This window comes from Pseudopipra pipra, chromosome 7 (assembly GCF_036250125.1).
Source record: "Pseudopipra pipra isolate bDixPip1 chromosome 7, bDixPip1.hap1, whole genome shotgun sequence".
Lineage (NCBI taxonomy): Eukaryota > Metazoa > Chordata > Aves > Passeriformes > Pipridae > Pseudopipra > Pseudopipra pipra.
The window spans coordinates 1-16973 of record NC_087555.1 but is presented as its reverse complement, the minus strand read 5'-3'; the positions used below and the strand labels follow the sequence as shown (position 1 = coordinate 16973).

General features: G+C 53.3%; 4 long non-coding RNA genes across 8 annotated transcripts; all 4 read left to right on the top strand.

Annotated features, from left to right (window-relative positions):
* The first annotated feature begins 391 nt into the window (after positions 1–391).
* Positions 392–6954, top strand: LOC135416847 (uncharacterized). Of its 2 annotated transcripts, XR_010431779.1 has the most exons (5): positions 3288–4146; positions 4279–4758; positions 5174–5209; positions 5459–5844; positions 6646–6954. It is a non-coding gene; the product is annotated as an uncharacterized LOC135416847 (long non-coding RNA). The 2 variants fall into 2 exon arrangements; XR_010431780.1 differs by lacking the exons at positions 3288–4146; positions 4279–4758; positions 5174–5209 and adding exons at positions 392–1030; positions 1446–1481.
* On the top strand, positions 1488–3160 carry LOC135416846 (uncharacterized). Its single transcript, XR_010431778.1, has 2 exons — positions 1488–2011; positions 2886–3160. It is a non-coding gene; the product is annotated as an uncharacterized LOC135416846 (long non-coding RNA).
* A 2032-nt stretch (positions 6955–8986) lies between the features above and the next one.
* Positions 8987–12753, top strand: LOC135416844 (uncharacterized). Of its 3 annotated transcripts, none has more exons than XR_010431776.1 (4): positions 8987–9010; positions 9372–9488; positions 11734–11865; positions 12393–12753. It is a non-coding gene; the product is annotated as an uncharacterized LOC135416844 (long non-coding RNA). The 3 variants fall into 3 exon arrangements; XR_010431775.1 differs by lacking the exon at positions 8987–9010 and adding an exon at positions 9033–9114; XR_010431777.1 differs by lacking the exons at positions 8987–9010; positions 9372–9488 and adding an exon at positions 10185–10218.
* Positions 12754–13162: 409 nt separating this feature from the next.
* On the top strand, positions 13163–15919 carry LOC135416843 (uncharacterized). 2 transcript variants are annotated; one of them, XR_010431774.1, is made up of 2 exons: positions 13163–15407; positions 15740–15919. It is a non-coding gene; the product is annotated as an uncharacterized LOC135416843 (long non-coding RNA). The 2 variants fall into 2 exon arrangements; XR_010431773.1 differs by having other exon boundaries at positions 15639–15919.
* Positions 15920–16973: the final 1054 nt, after the last annotated feature.

Below are 16973 nucleotides of genomic sequence, written 5' to 3'. Positions count from 1 at the left end.
GATGAGGAGAACTGCTGGCAAGCCTGTCTTTTCCCAGGTGGGAGCCAAAATGCTGGAAGCAGCTGTGTTTGGAGCTTACTTCAATGTCATGATCAACCTCAAAGACATAACAGATGAGAAGTTCAAGCTTGTGGTAATAAGCAGGGGCTGTGTGTGTGCCCCAGGCCTGGTGGTGGGGCTGAGGTGGGACAGAGAGGAAGGCCCTGGGACCACTCGTGCCCGGGCACTCCCTCCCTTTGCCACCAGTGGGATGCATGGGGTGGATGGTGGATGGCTCCTGTGTCCCTTTCTGCAAGGTGTCTTTCTGGTGGTGTGTGACAATTCCAGCCTGTTGCATTGCCTGGAAAGGGAGCACTGCCAAGCACACAGCACCATCAGGGAGATGGAGTGGGATGGGTTGGGATGGAATTGGGAGAACTCTATTCCCTCCCCATAGATCCCTCCCTAAGAGGAAGATCTGAAAATTGGGGCAGCCAGCCCTGCCTCCTGTCCCTGCTGATGGGTGTGATGGCAGATATCACCTCCTCCACCTCACACCACAGCAGCACCCTGAGCAGTGTCACAGGGAGTCACAATCCCTACCCGGAACCCCGCTGTCCCACAGCACCATCTGTGGGAGGGTCACCACTGTCCCTGGGCACTGTGCCTCTGCTGGGAGCACTGAGCCCGAGTTCATGGTGGGGTCACCTGACTCACTCCATCAGCTGATGTCGGGAGCTGTAACCACCACCCTCCATTGTCTGTTTTTATTATATGTGGGACCTTTTTATATGTTTTATTATATATGTGACCCTTGTGCTGGCTGGGAGTGGTGTGTTGACTTTTCTTACATACCCATCTTGATGGGCATGGCCAAGGTGGTGCCGGTTTCAATGCTCGGGAGTGTCACCTCTGCCCGCCACACCCCCCCTCACGGGGGGGGGGATTTGGTATTTAACAGGTGCCCGACAGCCCAGTTAGAGCCGTGCCAAGGACGGTGATCAAGAGTGCTGCCAGCATCGCCTCCTCTGGGACCTTTTGGGCAGGTTTGGTGAGTGCAGGGCAGTGGGGAGCGCGGGGACAGCCGGAGCGGGGGCAGCCAAGGGTCAGGGTGCGCTGTCCCCATGGGTGCTGCTGGACCAGACACGTGTCCCCAGTCCTTGTGGTCCATGGGGACATGGGCTGGGCACCCGGGTTTGTTATTGCCATTAACGATGGAAACCACAGGCTGGGCTTTGGGTGTGCCTGGAGGTGGGGACAGTGGCTCTGGGGGTTGGTGCTGTCCCCCAGAGGGACAGGAGGGCTGTCGTTGGGGTGTGCAGGGGGATGGCAGTCCTGGGGAAGCGAGCGCGGTCTCTGCTCCCAGGGCAGATGTGTGGGACAGAGGAGTCAGGTCCCAGCTCTGGGCCGGGCAATGACGTCCCTGTGGCAGGAGGTGATTGATGGTGCTTGTCCTTCCCTTTCAGCTCACAAACCACTGAAGATGTCTGACCACCACCACGGTGAGTGACCATGGGGCCAGACAGGGCTGTGGGTACCACAGAGCCATCAGGGCTCAGAGAGGAGCTCAGGGCAATGGCCACAGGCACCTGGGGGGGATTCCCTGCATAGCAGAGGGGTGTGGGATGTCATTTGTGAGGAAGAGGTAGACTGGGAGGGGCCCTTTGGGTGCATGGATACACCAGCTCCCTGCACTGTCTGTCCAGGGAGAGCCTGTGTCTACCTGCTAACAGCTCTGCTCTTCTTCCTACGCATGCCAGGACCACACCATCCAGTTTGCCCTCCTGGTCCTCCAGGACACCATGGTCACGGCACAGGTCCCAACCATGGTGGCCCTGCTGTCTGCCCCCCACGCCCTCCTTCTCCTGGCCATGGGCATCCTCCCCATGGGCATCCCCCATCTGGACATCACCCTCATGAGCACCCTCATGGGCACCCTCATGGGCACCCCCATCCAGGGCCACCTCACGGCCATTAGAAGTAACATAAGAAGCACCATAAGGACAAGCACTCCAAGCACCATGGAGACAAGGTAAGAGTGAGGTAACAATAGACCCTTCTGATTTTCTGCTGTGGTCCTTCAGGCCCCCTGCCCCCATTCCACAGCATCCAGCCTGGACAGCTGGGACTCTCCTTTCCCACCCTGTGGTGGCTGGAGCGCGCTGCCAAAATCTCAGTGGCTTTTTTTTAGAGATGGAAACTCCTGTTGTGTTAATAAATAGGCAAGAACAAACCATATTAAGTGAGTAATTTGAAAAACAGTCCATGAAATTCCTTGAAGGCATTTAAAGCAGTGATATGGCTCAGGGTGCACCATGCAGTGCATTAAATCACAGGACTTGTCCTGCTCATCTGAGGGTGAGTCGTGTCTCTGTAATGGACATTCACTCAGTGTCTTGCCAGAGGAACTGTTCAGTTCCTTCTTAAAAAAAAACAACAAACAACCCAAACCCCAAAGAAATTAAAAAACAAAACAAAACAAAACAAGCAAAACCAACAAAACCGAAAGAGGAGAAGCAATTCCCTGTGCTAGGTGTAGATTCTGTAGAAAAGGCTGTTATAGAGATAGGCACCATCCAGAGCAGGTCTGAGGGAGGGACTGCTAAACACACTCCCAGTTCCGACATTGGAGGCGGGCGCATTTCCCAAACAAATCAAGCCATCAGCTCCTTCCACTGGGTAACACCTCTGCCCGTGATCTGCTCTGATGTTTGCCCTTGCTTGTAGAGAGCACAACCCTTCTGGAATTTGCTTTATTGACCTAAAGAGCCTTGAAAAAAACTAAGAAACACCCCCCAAGCTCCCCACAATATGGGGCACCCACGACAGGGTCACTAACACCTCTCAGGAATGCTGTGAAAGAGAGTCTTTTTGCTGGTGCCCTAAAGTTGTTTTCTCTCCTCCAGCACTCCAGTGGCTCAAGCAGCAGCTCTGACTCTGACTGAAGATCTGGCATGTCCCACCTTCAGCCAAACACGAAGCCAAACACCTTGTGGGAACTCCCTGCATGTAGCTCTACTCCCTTCCCCTTTCCCTTACAGCAGTGTTTTGCCTGCTGAGTGATTTTCTTGTGTTCTCATTGTAAATGATTTGTCCTGGAATCTCTTAAGTCATTGGACAGCATCTCCATTGCCTGTCTTTTGGGAGAGCCTGCTGAAAGTCATCATGTGCTTGTCTGCAATCTGCTGGTGTCTGTGTGTTTTTTCCTGGGCAATGGTGCCATCTGCTAACGTGGATCCCACTGCCCATAAAAGTCCTTACACTGTGTATGAGCTTTCCCAGCTAGAGTAGAGGGGCTGGCTGGGGACGCTGTATATGATGTGGGCTGCCATCCTCAACAGCAGGGTAATAAGTGCTGGGAAAGATCTCACCATGGCAGAGCGAACCCCCTGAAGTTTGGCACAGCCCATCTCCCCCAGATTTCCTGCCAGCGCAGCCGCGTCTGTCCTTGTTGCAGTGCTGGCTGCGTGTCTGAGCGTGCTGGGGCAGGGGGATTTCATTGGTGCAGCCCCTCTCTGCTTGCAGCCATGTCTTGTCCTTTGTCCCTTGAGGCTGCAGCAGGACTTGTCCTGACGGAGCTGCCGCAGCGGTGCTGCTCCTTGCAGGTGGTCAGTTCACTGGGTCTGGACTCCCTGTCTCCGTTTCACCCGCGGGAGCGCATCCTTGAGTAGGGGCCCCCATCCCATCCTACTTCGTATCACGGGGCCCATCCCTGCCTGGATGGGGGGATCCTGCTGCCTGCATCTTTCACTTGGCTTGTTTTGGGAGCAGTGGCTGCTTCCGGCCACTTGTGGAACAGCAGGTCACCTGAGCAGGCAGTGGGAGCAGGTTTGGTGGCCAAATTGGAACGTTAAATTCCCTTCCCCATCCCCATGCCAACTTTCCCTGCCTCTGGCTCACCCGCTGGCCTCTAAGGAGAGATGCTGTGCGGCAGCAGCCAGCGGGAGAGGTGAGCTGGGCTGGTGGGCACTGTCAGACTGGGGGAGCACAGGCACCCAGCACTGAGCCAGGGCTGTCCCCCCTCCCAGGCGCATGGCTGCCATGCAGCAGGGACTGAAGACGGCCGTGAGGGTGCCCTGTGCCCTGGCAGAGAAGGTGAGTGGGCTCTGGCCTGCTCTGAAGGAACTGACACAACACTGCAACCTGGCCTGCAAATCCGACATCCAGGTACGGCCCCAGGCTCACACTCTGCCCTGCAAGGTGTCCTCCTGTCCTGACCTGCAGGGAGCATCTGTCCAGCTGTGCTTCCCAAACAGGCCCAGTGCTTTCCACCCACTATTTGTCAGCTTGCAAAAACAGCTCCTTGTAGGAGAGTTGACCTCCACCAGCCCTTGCTTGAGTTTCCTGTTGTGTGTGGCAATGCTTCCCACTGTTTGAGCTACATCCTGAGAATCCCACCAGATTGGAAAGTGTTCTGTGCCGCTGGCTGTTGGAGGGTGGGTGTGGGGTTCATGTAGGGGTCGCCTGACTCACTCCATCAGCTGATGTCAGGAGCTGTAACCACCACCCTCCATCGTCTGTTTTTATTAGCCCTGTGGGACCTTTGTGCTGGCTGGGAGTGGTGTGTTGACTTTTCTTGGGTGCCATGGTTACAGTCCTGGTGCAGGGTGGTGCCAGTTTGACTGCTCAGCAGTGTCACCTCTGCCCGCCACACCCCTCCTCACCGGGGGGGGATCTGGTATTTAACAGGTGCCCGACAGCCCAGTTAGAGCCGTGCCAAGGACGGTGATCAAGAGTGCTGCCAGCATCGCCTCCTCTGGGACCTTTTGGGCAGGTTTGGTGAGTGCAGGGCAGCGGGGAGCGCGGGGACAGCCGGAGCAGGGGCAGCCGAGGGTCAGGGTGCGCTGTCCCCATGGGTGCTGCTGGACCAGACACGTGTCCCCAGTCCTTGTGGTCCATGGGGACATGAGCTGGGCACCCGGGTTTGTTATTGCCATTAACGATGGAAACCACAGGCTGGGCTTTGGGTGTGCCTGGAGGTGGGGACAGCGGCTCTGGGGGTTGGTGCTGTCCCCCAGAGGGACAGGAGGGCTGTCGTTGGGGTGTGCAGGGGGATGGCAGTCCTGGGGAAGCGAGCGCGGTCTCTGCTCCCAGGGCAGATGTGTGGGACAGAGGAGTCAGGTCCCAGCTCTGGGCCGGGCAATGACGTCCCTGTGGCAGGAGGTGATTGATGGTGCTTGTCCTTCCCTTTCAGCTCACAGACCACTGAAGATGTGTGACCCCAACCAAGGTAAAGGACCACGGGGCCAGACAGGGCTGTGGGTACCACAGAGCCATCAGGGCTCAGAGAGGAGCTCAGGGCAATGGCCACAGGCACCTGGGGGGGATTCCCTGCATAGCAGAGGGGTGTGGGATGTCATTTGTGAGGAAGAGGTAGACTGGGAGGGGCCCTTTGGGTGCATGGATACACCAGCTCCCTGCACTGTCTGTCCAGGGAGAGCCTGTGTCTGCCTGCTAACAGCTCTCCTCTTCTTCCTAGGCATGCCAGGACCACACCATCCAGTTTGCCCTCCTGGTCCTCCAGGATACCCTGGTCCTGGCACGGGTCCCTACCCTGGTGGCATTGCAGTTTGCCCTCCTGCTCCTCCAGGATACCCTGGTCCCGGCACAGCTCCCTGCCCTGGTGGCCCTGCAGTCTGCCCCTCGTTCCCCCCTCCACCTGGCCATGGGCAGCACCCCCATGGGCACCACCCCCAAGGGCACCACCCCCATGGGCACCCCTCATGTGGCCATAATCCCCATGGACACCCCCCTCCAGGACCACCAGGAGTGCAGGTGTGTCCCCCTGACTGCCATCAGAAGCACCATAAGAAGCACCATAAGAAGCACCATAAGAAGAAGCACTCCAAGCACCACGGAGGCAAGGTAAGAGTGAGGCGACAGCAGACACTTCCTTATTCCTGCTGTGTTCCTTATGACCCCCTTCCCCTATGCCACAGCATCCAGCCTGGACAGCTAGGACTCTCCTCTCCCACGCTGTGGTGGCTGGAGCGCGCTGCCAAAACCTCAGTGGCTTTTTTTAGATATGGAATTTCCCATTAAGTTAATGGGAGTCAAGGATGAGTCATAGTAAATGAGTAATTTGAAAAGCAGTCCATGAAATTCCTTGAAGGTGTTTAAAGCAGTGATGTGGCACAGGGTGCACCATGCAGCTCACCCAAGAGTAAGTTGTGTCTCTATAAGTGACATTCACTCAGTGTCTTGCCAGAGGAACTGTTCAGTTCCTTCTTAAAAAAACAACCAAACACAAATCCATGATCAAAATAAAAAGCAAGAAAGGAGAAGCAATTCCTTGTGCTGGGAGTAGATTCTGCAAAACATGCTGTTACAGGGATGGGCACTGTCCAGAGCAGATCAGAGTCAGGGACTGCTAAACGTACCCCCAGTTCCAACATCAGAAGTGGGAGCATTTCCAAAACAAATCAAACTCTCTCACTGGGTAACACCTCTGCCCATGATCTGCTCTGATGTTTGCCCTTGCTGGCAGAGAGCACGACCCTTCTGGAATTTGTTTTATTGACCTAAAGAGCCTTGAAAAAAATTAAGGAACACCCCTCAAGCCTCCCACAATATGGGGCACCCACGACAGGGTCACTAACACCTCTCAGGAATGCTATGAAAGAGAGTCTTTTTGCTGGTGCCCTAAAGTTGTTTTCTCCCCTCCAGCACTCCAGCGGCTCAAGCAGCAGCTCAAGCAGCAGCTCTGACTCTGACTGAACATTTGGCATTTCCCACCTGCACAGTACTGATCAGCAAAACATGAAGCCAAACACCTTGTGGGAGTGCCGTGCCCTGCCCTGCGTGCTTCTCTGTTCCCCTTCCCCTTCCCTTACAGCAGTGTTTTGCCTGCTGAGTGATTTTCTTGTGTTTACATTGTAAATGATTTGTCCTGGAATCTCTTAAGTCATTGGACAGCATCTCCATGGTCTGTCTTTTGGGAGAGCCTGCTGAAAGTCATCATGTGCTTGTCTGCAATCTGCTGGTGTCCGTGTGTTTTTTCCTGGGCAATGGTGCCATCTGCTAACGTGGATCCCACTGCCCCTAAAAGTCCTTACACTGCGTATGAGCTTTCCCAGCTAGAGTAGAGGGGCTGGCTGGGGACGCTGTATATGATGTGGGCTGCCATCCTCAACAGCAGGGTAATAAGTGCTGGGAAAGATCTCACCATGGCAGAGCGAACCCCCTGAAGTTTGGCACAGCCCATCTCCCCCAGATTTCCTGCCAGCGCAGCCGCGTCTGTCCTTGTTGCAGTGCTGGCTGCGTGTCTGAGCGTGCTGGGGCAGGGGGATTTCATTGGTGCAGCCCCTCTCTGCTTGCAGCCATGTCTTGTCCTTTGTCCCTTGAGGCTGCAGCAGGACTTGTCCTGACGGAGCTGCCGCAGCGGTGCTGCTCCTTGCAGGTGGTCGGTTCACTGGGTCTGGACTCCCTGTCTCCGTTTCACCCGCGGGAGCGCATCCTTGAGTAGGGGCCCCCATCCCATCCTACTTCGTATCACGGTGCCCATCCCTGCCTGGATGGGGGGATCCTGCTGCCTGCATCTTTCACTTGGCTTGTTTTGGGAGCAGTGGCTGCTTCCGGCCACTTGTGGAACAGCAGGTCACCTGAGCAGGCAGTGGGAGCAGGTTTGGTGGCCAAAATCAGCCTCAGGCAACAACACATCCTCCTCATTCTGTGAAAACACTCTGATATGCTAAAAGCTGATTTAACACCTAGAGGGATTCGTGGGCTACAATGAGGACACTGAACACGAGCCTGGTGCTCCTGAAAAGGGCAGGTATTGACCTGACAAGTGCCTCAGATCGATCTGTGACAAGAAGTGGGAGGTGGAGTTGGTACCAGAGTCGCTGTCCCTTCACACACAGTTAGTCACTGGCCTGCAGAAAAGAAGGGGGTTCCTGCCTGCTGCTCTGCCCTGGCACTGCCCCGTTCCCTGGGAAAGTGCAGCTCTTGTCACTGCGGTGTAAAGGTGGGGAAAAGGCAGCGAGAGAAAGGCAGCCCAGCTTGGGGGGTGACCCTCCCTTCCTTCAGCTGCTGGAAACGTGGCCGGGGTCCCTCAGAGGCACTCCAGCTGAGGAGCTGCACCACTGCCAGAGGGACTTGGCAGTGACGGGGCAAGGGCAGCTCCTAAAATGCCCAGCTGGAGGAACGAGCTGCCCAGGCCTCCGCACCAAGCCCTGTGCAGGGCACTTGGGCTGCTGGGGAATGGCCCAGCAGGGAGGTTCTGCTCCTGCCAGCCCAGCTGTTGCTGCCAACCGCATAGGAGGGGAGGTATTTTGTCAGGGCAGTCGCTCATGGAATGGGTTGCCTGGGGAGGTTGTTGTATCCCCATCCGTGGAATGTTTCAAAACATGACTGGATCCCTCCCTGAGCAGCCCGGTCCGATCCCATTGGTGACTGTGGCCTGAGCAGGAGGTCAGACTTAGAGACCTTGAACTGTCTCTTCTGACCCAGATTCCTCTACAGTCCTGCAGCAGTTCTGGCTTCTTACAGTCCATGAGACCTGTTGGTTCCACAGGCTGCAGAGAAGCTCCTTTGCCCAGCAGGCAGTCCTGGAATGCCCAGCCATCCATGGCAGAGATTCCCAGAGCTGCCATGTGCCCCAGCTGTCCCTGAGCCCCAGCTTTGGCCCCGGCACTGAAACGCTGCCAGGACCTGTCCCTGCTGTGCAGGTCCGTGGGGCTGCAGGACACGGTGTCACACAGCACACACGGCCACTGGGTCCTGCCAGCTCCTGCAGCCTGTGCTTCCTGATTGCCGGGGATTTTAGGGGCCGCCTGTCTCCGGGGATGGGCAGGGAAACAGAGATTTCCTGTGACTGGGAGCAACGCAGGGCCTTGCCAAGGCAAGCGAATCGCCCGGGCTCCAGGTGCCCGTGTGCAATTCCATCTCCAGGCTCTCCCCCAGCAGCAGGTTCCTGTCCCCAGTTCCCGATCTCCCTCAGCCGAGCGGGCGGGGCGGGGCCGCAGGGCCGGGCGGGCTGGGATTGGGCGGCGGCGCTCGAGCGCTGATTGGGCAGCGCTGCCGGCCCGCGGTATAAAGGGCCGGCGGGGCGGGTGTGGTCGGTTGTGTGTGAGGGCTGAGGGTGGGGCCCCGCTGCTGCCCGGGCTGCGGAGGGGAGAGCGCCTTGGCCGCTGGGTTATGGACCGGGGGAGCCGGGGGGCGTTTAGGGGCGCCTTGTGTTGGGCAGCAGGGGCCGGGTAAGCCCGTTACCTGCCGGGTGACCCCGGGGGGAGCCGTGGCCGGGCTGCGGGGCTGGTGCTCTCTGGGTGTCTCAGGTTTTGCTTTGGAATTCCAAACCCTTTCCCCGTGCAGGGTTATGAGGCAAAGACTGCTTTAATTTGGTTTTTTTGTGCTGCGTTAATGCTTTTTACTCGTTCTATGTCCATTTGCAGCCTCGCTCGTGGTTTCCCCTGGGGCGGAGGCGAGTTGTGCTTCCTGCGGGGAGAGAGAAGGGCCTTGGGAAGCTGCTCCATGAGCCACAGCTGTGCCGAGCCCGGGAGTCTGTCCAGGTAAGAGCAGGGCTTGTACTGCCCGGGAGGAGCTGGGTTTGCTGTTGGAAGGTAGAATATGCCCGTGCCTTTCAATGCAAGGACAGGCAGAAGCTGGGAGGGACCCTGAGCAGGTTTGGTGGCACGACAGCAGTTTGAAAAGACCTTGACTGTGAGAGAAGTGTCCAGGAAAAATGATTCCTTTTTTGCAGGGAGGCAGTTTGCAAGGACAGGGGGGTTGCTGTGCTCTCTAGCAAAAATACTGCCCTTGGGATGTGCAGGGTGAGGAAATGTTGGCCCCGTGTGGGCTGGAGCAAAGGTGTGTGGGTGCCTGTGTGTGACAGCCCTGGGTGTGCAGGAAGGGGGTTCTGGTGCCATTGGAGCTGCCAGGGAGCCAAAAAGGGCACAGTTGTCTGAAAAAGGCAAGAAGTCTCAGCCTCTGTTGACACCTGCACCAAAGGAGATGCAAATTTTTCCTTTCTCATCTGCAGACTTCACAAAGCTCCCAGGAAAGGAAGCTTTATATTCCTTCCCAGCTTTATGCTAAAGGTTTCCTTCCTCCTGTCTCAGCATCCTTTCTGCTGTGGGGAGAGCACGAGGTGGATGGAGAGGATCCCCAGGCATCTGCAGGCACAAGGGACTCGTACAACTGCGATTTTCCTACAGCCCTTGTGGAAGGGACTTCCAGATACTCTTGGGAATGTGCCAATTCTCCTGTGGAGCTTTTCTATGGAATATTTGAACCCAAAGGGTAAAACTAAAGTCAGGTCTGTTCTGGAGTATGTTACACTTGTGCAAAACTCCTTTCTTCTGTTTATTTTCTGTTCTGAAAAGCACAGTCTGGGGTTCCTGGGCACTTCCTATTGAGTGATTCCATGAAAATAATTTTGTACTGAAAGGGGAAAGGAGCTGTCTGTGGGAGGTCAGGTGTCCATGATAAAAGCTTTATGTTTTTCAGTCAGATAAGCCTTAAAATATCTCACAGTGTATAGGAATGCCTGGCTTCTAAAACTCACCAGCTGAGTCTTAGAGGCTTCTTTGCAGAGCTGATTTCAGGCAGCAGAATTGGCCCCCAGGAGGGACTCTGTGCCTGCTCTCCCGTGGCTCCAAGGGATCTCTGGCCCTTCACGCCGGCACCGAGATTTTCTCGGGAAGGGCCTCAGATCCCCGGACCAGTCTGGGACACAGGCAAGATCCCCCTGCAGTTTAGGACCAAATTGGCCCCCTGGAGGGACAGTGCTGTTGGTGCCCCCCGGGTTGGGGCACCCCGAGGACTCCAGCGCGCACCGAAAGGATTATTCGGGGAGATCCTCGGGGTGCCCGGCCCTGGGGAGCTCAAAGCAAGGTCCCTGCCATGGATTCAGGCATTGCTGAGAGTATCCCAGGGGTCCCTGTCCCTGCTAGACATGGAGCTCTCTAATGGGCTGGAATTGGGTTCTAAAAGTGGTGCTCCAAGTGCCAAAGAAGTGTGGGATTGGGATTAAGAAATGAGCAGTGAGGGTCCAATGGGCTGTTTTCTCTGGAATGTGACTGTGAGAGCTGCAGGAGTGCCAGGTGTGTGTTCCAGTCCCCAGCATTTGGTTTGCACATGTCCTGGTCAGACACAGGTCCAACTTGCTCAGTCCTTAACCCAAGAGAGGGAGAATGAAGGACTGGCACTGTTCAGGTGATTGGTGTGACAGGGGTTAAACTGGGAAAACACTGGGGAATTCCTCAGTTTTTCTCTTTGCCAAAGTCAGTCAAACCTGTGCTAGGAAGAGATGGACTGGAAAAGTTGAGGCAGAAATGAAATTGAAAACTGGGTATATTGACTCTGTAATTGCTGAAACTAAATGTGTCCAAGCAGCAGCTCTTGTTGTGCAGGGAATAACTCCTGTCAGCAGCAAGGCCCCGACTGAAGTGGCAGCTGCAGTTGTTCCTGTGGTGTGGGCCAGTGGAACTGCAGGAGAGTGGAAGAGGGCAGAACCTGTAGGTATTACCCCTGATGTGGGGTCTCTCCTGGTAAGGCCAAGCCAGTGTCCTTTAAAATCAGAATGGCAGCTTGGATTGGTTGCAGGAACAGCTGAATTTGCTCCTCCTGGTTTGCTTGTAGAAGGTGAATGCCAGAACCTGCCAAGAAACCAATGGCCAAGGGGATTGATTAGTGCAGGACCTGAGAGAACCCCCTGAAATGACAACCTGGAGTAGTTTCCAGTATTAGATTGCAAAGATGGCCTTTGCTGCCTCTCCTTGAGCAAGGAAAGCCAAGAAACCTTTGCTTTTGCAGGAGAAAATCTGGAAAGCAGGCAGGAAGAAGAGAAGCCCCGTGACTCCTCCCTGAGCCCCAGCCAGCCCCTGAACTGCCTTCCTGGGAATGGTGGGACGGGCTGGACTCTGGATTGCTCCCTCTGCATGTGTGGTAAGACTGTTGTGCCAACTCTTCAAACAGCCATGTAAGCATTTGCTGCCTTGGCTGGATGGTGCAAGGGCAGCCTTTAAGCAGCTGAAGCCTTCCCTGAGGAGAGCTCTGGGTCTGCCAGATGTGTCAGAACTGTTGGAAGCATCTTTGGTGGGGAGGGCAAAGAAAGGCCAAGGGGTGCAGTGACCCCCCTGAGAAGGGACTTTGAGTTAATGGCATCCCTGATGGGGAACTTTGTGGGCTGTTCCCCTGTAGGGCAGGTGAGAGTCCCAGCTACAGGGATGGGAAAAATGGTTAAAAGGGAGCCCCAAAAGCTGGAAATCCTCCTGGAGGCTCTTGGCAAACAGAGTTTGCTGAGTTCCCCCTGACAGAAGGGCAGTGATAGCTTTGAGTGCTGGTAGATCCTTTGAATAGAGAGCCTTGAGTGTGTCCTTGTTGCACCAGCAGGCCTTGTCCAACTCCCCATCTTCCAGGAGATAGACATATTAAAGTTTCAAATGCTGTTCCTAATCCTTTGTTGGCTTGAGGCTCTCCCCTCAGGAACTGCAGGAACTCCTGGTGCCGCCTGGGCCGATGGATTGGACGCCCCAGCCCCTCCGTTCCTGCCCAGCCCCTGGGGCCGTGTCCAGTGGTGGCACTGCCAGCCCTGCAGGGGAAGTGGGAAGGGCCTTTGCAGGTCTGGTGGATCACACTCATAGCAGGTAAAATTGCAGCACAAGGACCTGGGGTTTGTTATTCTTGAGTTCAGAAAGCTCCTTTTGATTGGTGAGCAGAACAAAGTGGATCCTTCAGAGTTCCCATCTGTGTTTGTGTCTCAGCCTGTGTTAGGATTCAGGGCTGTCAGGTGTTGTCACTGAGGAGTCAAACTGTGCTTTAAATAATGAGACCCTGGCCTTGTCGCGACGGAAAGCTCTAGACACCTCAATGTGAGAATCCAGGAACTTCGTTTATTGTAGATTGACAACAGCTTAATATACACTCTATAATAGGTTCATGAATATTACAGAAATTAGGCTCATTATTGGTGCTCAGTTAGGTGGTGATATAATCTTAACTGTCTTTCATTGTTTACACAGGTGGCTCGTTAAGTGTCTCTGTTTTGGTAATGCCTAGCTCCTGTTCTTCAGCTCAGTTTAGAATACCCAAGGACGCTGCTGCTTTCTCACGGCCCTGCTATCTCAGACTTTCTCATGGGCCTAGTCAGACTGCGTCTTATACTTTAGCAGCTCATCCATAGCCTTAGCCATGTTCATATGTCCTCGCATTTCTAACCAATCCTCTATATGGCCTGATGGCCCAGTGTCAAGAAAAAAGGGGGAATGATATGTGAGTGTTGAGATGTAACAAGAACTAATCCTTTTTGCAGTGGGATGGAGCCTGGAAACTGCCCAGAGCTGAGCCCAGGGATTGAAAGGGACCAAGCAAGGGAGGTGAAGAAAGAAGGAAGAAGGGAAGTGAGGCAGCAGGCAAGCAGCACCAAGTTGCTGTGTAAGCAGGTGAGTTGTGTTGAGGTTCCTCAGGCAGGCACTGAGGACTTGGAGGGCTCCAGACAGAGCAGACCTGGGAAGGCCCTCGGTGAAGCTCCTTGGAAACCTTCTAAGGGTAGGTGTGTGTGGTGATAAGTGTTGGGATTGTCCTGAATGTGGAACAGGAATGCAGGGAAGGAAAATGAACCCTCCTGTAATGCTGACCCCTCCCATCAGCTGCAGTGGAGACACCTGTGTGTGCCTGCAGGTAAGAAAAGCTGGGAGATTTGTGTCAGTTGGGGGTCATTTTTTTGGGGAGATTTGTGTCAGTTTGGGGTCATTTTTTAGGGAGATTTCGGTTGTTTTCTGGCCTTTTTTTATGGAGATTTGTGTCAGTTTTGGGTCATTTTTTGGGGAGATTTGTGTCAGTTTTGGGTCATTTTTTGGGGAGATTTGTGTCAGTTTTGGGTCATTTTATGGGGAGATTTGTGTCAGTTTCTGGCCTTTTTTTGGGGAGATTTGTGTCAGTTTTGGGTCATTTTTTGGGGAGATTTGTGCAGTTTCTGACCATTTTTTTAGTGCTATTTGTGTCAGTTTTGGGTCATTTTTTGGGGAGATTTGTGTCAGTTTCTGACCATTTTTTGGGGAGATTTGTGTCTGTTTTGGGTCATTTTTTGGGGAGATTTGTGTCAGTTTTTGGCCATTTTTTGGGGAGATTTGTGTCAGTTTCTGGCCACTTTTTAGGGAGATTTGTGTCAGTTTTGGGTCATTTTTTGGGGAGATTTGTGTCAGTTTTGGGTCATTTTTTGGGGAGATTTGTGTCAGTTTTGGGTCATTTTTTGGGAGATTTGTGTCAGTTTTGGGTCATTTTTTGGGGAGATTTGTGTCAGTTTTGGGTCATTTTTTGGGGAGATTTGTGTCAGTTTTGGGTCATTTTTTGGAGAGATTTGTGTCTGTTTCTGACCTTTTTTTTGGGAGATTTGTTTCAGTTTCTGGCCTTTTTTTGGGGAGATTTGTGTCAGTTTTGGGTCATTTTTGGGGAGATTTGTGTCAGTTTTGGGTCATTTTTTGGGGAGATTTGGGACAGTTTCTGGCCATTTTTTTGGGGAGATTTGTGTCAGTTTTGGGTCATTTTTTAGGGAGATTTGTGTCAGTTTCTGGCCATTTTTTTGGGGAGATTTGTGTCAGTTTTGGGTCATTTTTTGGGAGATTTGTGTCAGTTTTGGGTCATTTTTTGGGGAGATTTGGGTGACTTTCTGGCTGGTTTTTTTGGGAGATTTGGGTGAGTTTCTGGCCATTTTTTTGGGGAGATTTGTGTCAGTTTTGGGTCATTTTTTGGGGAGATTTGTGTCAGTTTGGGTCATTTTTTGGGGAGATTTGTGTCAGTTTCTGGCCATTTTTTTGGGGAGATTTGTGTCAGTTTTGGCTCAATTTTTGAGGAGATTTGTGTCAGTTTTGGGTCATTTTTTGGGGAGATTTGTGTCAGTTTCTGGCCATTTTTTGGGGAGATTTGTGTCAGTTTTGGGTCATTTTTTGGGGAGATTTGTGTCAGTTTTGGGCCACTTTTTAGGGAGATTTGTGTCAGTTTTGGTCTTTTTTTGGAGAGATCTGTGTCACTTTTGGGTCATTTTTTAGGAGATTTGTGTCAGTTTTGGGTCATTTTTTTGGGGAGATTTGTGTCAGTTTTGGCTCATTTTTTGGGGAGATTTGTGTCAGTTTTGGGTCTTTTTTTGGGGAGATTTGTGTCAGTTTTGGGTCATTTTTTGGTGAGATTTGTGTCAGTTTTGGGCCACTTTTTAGGGAGATTTGTGTCAGTTTTGGGTCATTTTTTAGGGAGATTTGTGTCAGTTTTGGGTCATTTTTTAGGGAGATTTGTGTCAGTTTTGGGTCATTTTTTGGGGAGATTTGTGTCAGTTTTGGGTCATTTTTGGGAGATTTGTGTCAGTTTTGGGTCATTTTTTGGGGAGATTTGGGAGAGTTTCTGACCATATTTTGGGGAGATTTGTGTCAGTTTTGGGTCATTTTTTGGGAGATTTGTGTCAGTTTCTGGCCATTTTTTTGGGGAGATTTGTGTCAGTTTTGGGTCATTTTTGGGGAGATTTGGGTCAGTTTTGCGTCATTTTTTGGGGAGATTTGGGTCAGTTTTGCGTCATTTTTTGGGGAGATTTGTGTCAGTTTTAGGTCATTTTTTGGGAGATTTGGGTCAGTTTTGCGTCATTTTTTGGGGAGATTTGTGTCAGTTTTGGGTCATTTTTTGGGGAGATTTGGGTGACTTTCTGGCTGTTTTTTTTGGGAGATTTGGGTGAGTTTCTGGCCATTTTTTTGGGGAGATTTGTGTCAGTTTTGGGTCATTTTTTAGGGAGATTTGTGTCTCTTTCTGACCATTTTTTTTGAGAGATTTGGGTGAGTTTCTGGCCTTTTTTTTTAGGGAGATTTGGGAGAGTTTCTGGCCATTTTTTTGGGGAGATTTGTGTCAGTTTTGGGTCATTTGTGACATGTATTGGCTTTTGCACGAGCCTTGTCTGCCTTATGTTTGAATTGCTTTCTCTTCTCGGCAGTTGTTTTAAATTAAACTTTTATTTTGTGTCTCCCCCTCAGCATCCTGTCTGAGACAAAGCTACCTTTCTTTCCTCGTGGGAATGGACCGGCCGGGCCTTGGCAATGTGGCCCCTCGAAAGACAAAGTGACCTCTTCCAACAGGGGAAAATTGAAGCAAGGGTGCCAGGAAGAACTGGAGTCTCTGGAGAATAAAAGCTGGAAGCGTGCCCCCGAAAGTCCCCAGCCCCGGGTGGTCAGTGGTCTGACTTGCACGGAGCGGTGGCCTTGGCCAGGAGCGGTCCTGCCGGCCTGTACTTTTAATTTCCTGCCCAGGCTGTAATTTTAATTTCACTGGGTGCTGGCAAAGCCCCCCTGGGGGTGAGCCCCAGTGCCTGGCAGGAGCGGAGCGGGCTTGCGGGGCCCTCCTGGCAGGCCTTGTGTTTAAGGGAAGGGTAGGGGGGCCTTTGTCTGTCCCAGAGGAGCTGCAGTGTTCTTTGTTCCTCTCTGGAGGACTAAGAACTAAAAAAATAAAAGCAAACGAGAAAGAAAAGAAAATGAAATGAAAAATAAAGAGAATAAAAAATTAAGGCAATAAAGAAGGAAAATTAAAGAAAAAAAAATCAAAGCGAGCAAAGTAAAAAGGCCCTAATAAAATGCCCAAGTGAAATGAAAGGGAATAACAGGGCTTCTTGGGCACCCCGGGGTTTACTCCCCGCCCCCCCCCGCCGTCCGCCCCGTGACTTGGGGTCCCCCTAAAGTGTGAGAAGGGGAGCCCAAAAGGTGGTCGGGGGAAGGGCGGGGAGCCGAAAAGGCAGCGGAGGGGGTGCCGCGAAATGTGAGGGAGGGGCCGGGGCAAAGCGGGCGAGGCGCGCGCAGCGAGAGCGAGCGAAGGCGGGCGGTGTGGGGGGGGCAGGCAAGGTGGCGACGGCGGGGCATGCGCAGTCGTAAGCGAGACGCCGGCGATCACGTGGTAAGTGAGGGCGGGCGGGCGAGGGCAAGCGGCGACGCATGCGCAGTGGCTCGTGTGCCGCTGCAGCGCTCCCCGCTCGACTTGAGGGCCGGCTCCGGCGGCACGGCGGGAGCTGCGGTCTCCCGTCTCTCCCA